The sequence below is a fragment of the Meleagris gallopavo genome, chromosome 13, assembly GCF_000146605.3.
Source record: "Meleagris gallopavo isolate NT-WF06-2002-E0010 breed Aviagen turkey brand Nicholas breeding stock chromosome 13, Turkey_5.1, whole genome shotgun sequence".
Taxonomy (NCBI): Eukaryota; Metazoa; Chordata; class Aves; order Galliformes; family Phasianidae; genus Meleagris; species Meleagris gallopavo.
In genome coordinates, this window is record NC_015023.2 from 5,623,263 (window position 1) to 5,629,699 (window position 6,437).

A 6,437-nucleotide genomic window follows, 5' to 3' on the forward strand; every position below is an offset into this window, starting at 1 on the left:
AAAAAAAAAAAAAGGAAAATAGTAACCATAAATTAGTACAGAAAATTACAGTGACAATATTTATGTTCAGTGTCAGCATACCTATTAGGATGGCTAACCTATTTTTGCCACCTTTGAATTATTCTGTTGCAAACCAGACTGGGTTTTTTTATGTTTTTTTTAATTATTATTATTTGCTTGATTTTTTTTTTTTCTTTTTTTCTTATTCTTCTGAGACCATGGATAACACTACTTTAGTAAGCTCAGTGAGTAAAATGAAGGCTGTGTCTCAAAAGCCTCCCTGTGTGGTACTGGCAGAGGAGAAGAGCTGAAAGCAAGAGGTGCTATGATGGTAAATGATATCACAGTAGCAAGAAAAATCACATTTGCAATATAAAATAGGCACACATATATAAGTACATTATAATGCCTCAAGCTTTATCTGTACTCAGGTGTGAAAAACAGAATATTGTCTCTTGTAATTTTCCCTCTTCTCTGGTAAATCAGAAGCGTCAGGGATAAAGCCCATAATCAGATTTGGTTGTGGGTGACAGCTTCTTTGGTGAGCCCCGCAGTTTTATAACCCTCATTATGCTCTGTGGTGTTTGCTCAGACCAAATTCCCAGCAAAATGAAAAGGAATGCTGCTGCATGACAAAGGATACCTCATACTCAATATCCTGACTTTGTACTGCTTCCAGAACCTGATGTAAGGTGTTATATTTAGCCAGTGCATGACTTGCTGATGTATTTCTGGTGATGTGACATTCTTGAGAACGATAATGACTCTAAATACATTTTAAACATGAACAGGAATGGGAATAAAGCAGACTGTTACCATAATGTATGTTCTTGCAGCACTTATGCCTTGATGACCATCTTAAGTATGCTGAAGAAATGTTATGGAGGAAAACCAAACCTCCCTAATCTTCCTTCATTTAAAGCTGAATGCAAACCTTGCTTCTTTGTCCAAGCCTGCCCACAGTAGTGCTCTCATTCTGACTGATTCATGCAGAAAATGAAAAACAGGAGACTTTTTGTCCCTATTTGTATGGTTAGAGGAAGATGGGGACGGAGAGGTAGGGGGGAAGGGTGGAAGTATGACCATCGCTTTGTAGGTATTTTCATAATACTCTTATTCTGACAAATGTTTGTGACTGTGCTCAGTCATGGGCCTGAGTACAGTCAATAAGTAAGAGCTGAACAGAAACAATGAAACATTCGTACATACTGTGAGAGCTAGAACAGTAGGAGGTGGTAAACGTGGCAGGATCTGAGCAAGGTGTTAATCATGTGCCTTGGGAGATTTGTCCAAGTATAGAAATGGGGATTGTGTTTTCTTATCAGAAAACTTGAAGAGCAGCCATGAGCTTCTGTCAGACTTATTTTACAAAAACAGAAAAAGAATTTGTAAGCAAGGAAAGTGATGCCACTCTCCTTTTTTCCTCCAGTATGTTCAAGGAAACCATTTTTTGAATAAATAGGCTCATGCCAAAGATGCACCTATGTCCTACACGAGTCACCTCCTGATAGAAATATTGCAGGAAGGCTCTAAATGTTGGCTGTTTGCCTGAATGACAAATAACAATGCAACAAAATATATTAAAATTTACACGGGAACTACCTTGGCACAGGATTGAGTACCTCCTGGAAAACTAACTTATGTGTGCTAGCTAAAAGTGTTCACATATATTATTTGTTCTGCTGAGTTTGGATCAGAACATTTTATATCACATTTAAGCTCTAGCCAGTGGTTGATTATCTGTGTATGTTGTGTCAAACCGATTCAGATCGAGTAATAGTCCCTGACATATGCAGATTTTTTTTTTAAATCATTTTTTAGTAGATGACTTATTTTGTGTATTGTTTCTAATAGCATACCTACTATTGCCCAGTTAAATTGTTCTTCAGATCATGGTATAAGATGGATTTGTTCCTCCCAGGCATAACCTCCCCAAAACCTTGCCAATGCCTTCATGTCTTGCTTAACCTTATTAAGGACATTCATATTCCAAAACGTTACTATGTGTTTTACGTTATTTTAAAATCACTTCATCTTGTAATTTTCTTATTGAATCACTAAACAGATAGGAATTTATTTCTGTGCAGTTTTGTGTGCTACATGCCCACAAAAATTTCATGACGTTAAGCCATTTGCACTGTTAAAAAAATTATACATTTCATTCTTTACTCGGGAGGAGTCAAATGAAGACTGCATATTTAAATATGTAAGAACTGGGTAATTCAGGAGATTTTAATTGGTTTAAAGGCTTTTTAAATTTAGTTAAGCAGTTGTAATGTAAAACAGGACGGTGCTGACTGGAACTATGTTTTGTCTAATGACTACTTATGGACTCTTGGAAAAGAACCTGATGGTCTTAAGTTCCTCTTTGGATTCATACTGGTTCTCAGGCGGACAGTGCTTGTGTTGGCTCAGTGTGCTGCTACTTTTGTCTTGAAAATCAGAGCCTGTTGTTCTAAAACAGAATATAGATGAATTACTTCAGCCATGTTGGCAGACAATCACTTGCTTCCCTTCTAAAATAGCAAGGTAATAATTGTCTAGAGATATGATGATCACAAATACTTTTGTGGATCTCTGTGACACATCAGAGTTGCTAGATAGCCTACAATTAGTTGATAGATTTTAAAAATATTTTCTAAATAAATACTACATATAGAAAAAATATGTGCAAATTAGTTTCACGTTTTCTAAATGCTAGGATATCTACAAATTGTCAAGCTGCTGGCTAATATCAGGATGAAGCTGTGGTAAAAGACAAGTCTTATACCAACTACACTTGCTTCTGAAGAGTGAGTAGATCTGTTGTTCTCTGAATTCTACAGTTCTAAAAATACTTCTGTAGTATACTTCTGTGTGTATATTATCTAAAGAGTAACAAGGCACCGTTTCTCCTCAAGAAAAACTTCTTTAAAAGCACTTAACATTTTTTTCCCATTAAAGGTTTTCATTTTTTTTTGTCTCCCTAATACTGTCCCTATCGCAAAACCAAAAATTGTTTCCTCTTCCCTCAGTCTTTCTACAGAACCTATCTTCTGTCTCTTCTTTCAATTTCAGCCTCCTATAAATTCTGAAAGTGGTCATAAGTGGTAAATAAACCAAATAAATAAATAAGTAAATAAATAAAAATGTTTTTCTCTAAAAAAAATAACTGGCATCAGTGAAATCAGTCAATTATTATTAAGGACAGAAAGTCAGTGGTATTTTTTCAGATTGTCTTTTAAATATTTGAACACTTTGTGCATAGCTGCATAGTAATTAATAATAGACTATAACATGCATTTTCTATGAGGATATCCAATGAAGTCAGCTGGTACATCAGGACTGCCAAATCCAACCAGTCTACCATAACATTACTTCTAAAATGAAATATTTATTATATAAAATATTAAGTTTGGGATTTTATTCATTTACCTTCTAAAACTTCAGCTTCTACTTCGGAAGGTTTTGCTTGTTCCCTTTCTCTGGTGAGATCAAACCTGAGGGATTCTGTCAAATGCCACAGACGTTAGAGACAGTCCTGCAGGGAAAAAGAAAAAAAGGGCTTTATGTCATGTTAAGTACTCATCAATGCAGTTACAGGAGTCAGCAATACTGTCTGTGTCTGTACAGATGTGTGTGTATATATATGTATGAAACTTTGCAGGTTAGGAGTAGGATATCATTCATACTTCAGAGAATGTGTGCTTTCTTACAAATCAGATTTTGTTTAATAATACATGTGAAAATCTTAAGCGGATCCTCAAATTGCTTTCTTGTGGATTCCTGTCAGTTCAAAATGGTGCCACTATACAAAATGTGTGATCTAAACATACAAAACAGATATCAGGGTTGAGAAAAACAATCTTACTTTTTTGGGTAATGGAACTGCTCTAAGTAGCTCTGCTATTCTTCTGCCTGGGAATACAGATGTTTTGCAGCCTGTGAAATGAAGATTTAAAAAAGTAGGTAAATTAATACCTAAGTATTTAAGTAACTGATTTTCCATCTTAATCAATAGTATCACCTCTAGGACTCTCCTGAATGTTTGAGATAAAATGTGAAGGTTTGTAATTTTCCCTTCTGTGATACTGGGAAATTATGGACAGTAGAAATCCTTACAGTGCATTCACTGTGCTAATATATATGAGGAATACATTAGTTGGTCAGAAAAAAAGAAGGTAAAAATATTTTTCTTCTATTTTTGTAAATAGAACATTTTTCAGATGAACAATGCATATTTCTCATGAAATTATACTATATTTATTACTTCTATAAATGGTTATCTTAGATTTCCTTTTATCATTTGCGTAATCACTAACTTGTAATTAGCACACACTGTTACCTTTGGATACTTCTCCAACACAAGTCTCAAAATAGTTGTATTTTGATGGACCTGTGTATTCATTTTCCTTAAAGACTAAATGTTCTCATTTCATACCAAAAGAAGTAGTCAAAATAGGATATTCAGAACTTTGTAAAAGATTATACTTCATTACTTTTAGAGACTCTAAGATGCTGCAAAAAGAAAATTCATTTCAGCATGTATATTTTTGCTGGCTTCAATGATAGTACACATGGACTTAGATAAGGGTTTATTTGTGGATGCTTTGCTTAGGACTTAGGCACTTAGCTGCCATGATCAAATGTTACTATGAATGCTCAGAAGCAGTACTTCTGCCTGAGAAACCAGATCCAGCCACAAAATCTGAGTATCCAGTTCAGCAACCATTGGCAATCATATTTCTCAGTCTCAAGAGAATGCTACAATACATTGCTAGTCCACGGTCATCTGGAGATCTGGCAGTTGTTGGTGGCTGCTTTCATTCTTGAAACAAAGAATGAGGTTTACAGAAATGTAAAATATAACTAATAACCTAAATAGCACTTCACATCTTCAGAAATGAAAGGGGGAAAATTGCTTGTATGTTCACTGAAGCATTTCAAGAATGCGCTAAATTTATAATGGGACACTTAAGTTATATATGTTGAGAAACAGTGGAATGCTAAAGACAGATAAACACTATAATAGGTTTTAGAAGGCAAGTTTTAACATTTCAACTGTAGGAGTTTTTTACAACCTGTTTAGACAAACATTGGCTAGAAATAATGAAGGCACAGATGATTCTACCTTGGAACAGAAAGGTGGCTTATATGACCTTTTGAAATGTTTTTACCCTGATTTCCTACTGTGATGGGGCCTCTGTGGTGTTGCTATGGGGTCTGTTCCAGTAAGCTGGACACATTTCAGAGCTGAGGTTGCCAAGAGCAAAATTAGAGGATGCTGTGGTAAAGAAAGAGGTAGGGAAAAATCCAGTTTCACTGCTCAAGGAACAAGTTTCTACTCTTTGAAAGGCAAATGCTTATAGCTATGCATTGATTTGATATAGGATTGTGAGACTGTACCGATATTTGTTTTTTTCATATGCAAAAAGTCAGTGCAGATTTGCAGAATCAAAGCCTTAATCATAGATATATTTTGTAGTAAACCACAGATTGCTGCAAACGATAAGCACTGTGGTTCTCCTACCTAAAAATACTGGCTGCTACTGCTATAGAGGTTTTCTCCTTGTTATCTAAAGAACACAACTTTCTTTGAAGTTTCCATTACTGAATAGACTTCTCTATGTCTATACTGAAATCAAAGGTTTAAAAAAAAACACCTTTAATACTGATAACACGATGCTTCAGGAACATATCCTTCCACAATAAGAATAATACTCTGCTTAATCAGAATGCATTTCCTTAAGTATTCAGGAAGACAACTACAGGTTGGCAGTTACTGCCACTTGCATAGTGCCTCATGAATACTTAAGGAGAAAGCTCAGTAACCACTGCGAAGTTACAACTGGGCAGAGAAAAAGTGTGCGTAAGGAAGTTTTGCTTCTGTACCAGGTGTTCTTCGGCAATAGATAATTGGTATTATTTACAGTTGGGAAGATTCTTCAATAGCGGGTTTGATGCATACCTTACTGCATCTCTGTGGTGATGCACGTTGAAGGCACCTTCTCCAAAGTAATCCTAACAATCTTTGAACTAAGGGCAGAATTGGCATATTCAACATGGGAATGTGAGACAAAGAAGTGCTTTCTGGTCACCAGCAGGAATGAGTAGGATAGCAAGAACCATCTGGGTAACAAATTAAACTAGCCCAGAATCTGCTTTGGTGGCTAAAAGAAATATTTTGTGTGTCTATATGTATGTATACATATGTATGTATGTTTGCCATCCTAAATATTTTACTGGAAGTAAGATAAACAACGGCTCTCCTCTGGCAAACCGCTGAATACCATCAGCAGACAACCAATCCAGCCCTGCGTATGTAAGCACGCTCGCAATTACACGATTCCCTTCAGCTGAAGCGCTGCAGTTACATACGCAGTTGGAGCGGGGCCGGCCCGGGCTGCGTTATGCAAGGGCGGTGAGGGGAGGAGGCGGTGGTGCGGCCGTTACCGGGA

At 36.2% G+C, this 6,437-nt stretch overlaps 1 long non-coding RNA gene across 2 annotated transcripts; it reads right to left on the reverse strand.

Moving 5' to 3' along the window:
- Positions 1 to 2,207: 2,207 nt before the first annotated feature.
- Positions 2,208 to 6,437, reverse strand: LOC104912946. Of its 2 annotated transcripts, none has more exons than XR_795031.2 (4): positions 6,358 to 6,437; positions 3,851 to 3,921; positions 3,415 to 3,520; positions 2,208 to 2,455 (listed from the first exon to the last, which is right to left on the reverse strand). It is a non-coding gene; the product is annotated as an uncharacterized LOC104912946 (long non-coding RNA). The 2 variants fall into 2 exon arrangements; XR_795030.2 differs by having other exon boundaries at positions 5,948 to 6,431.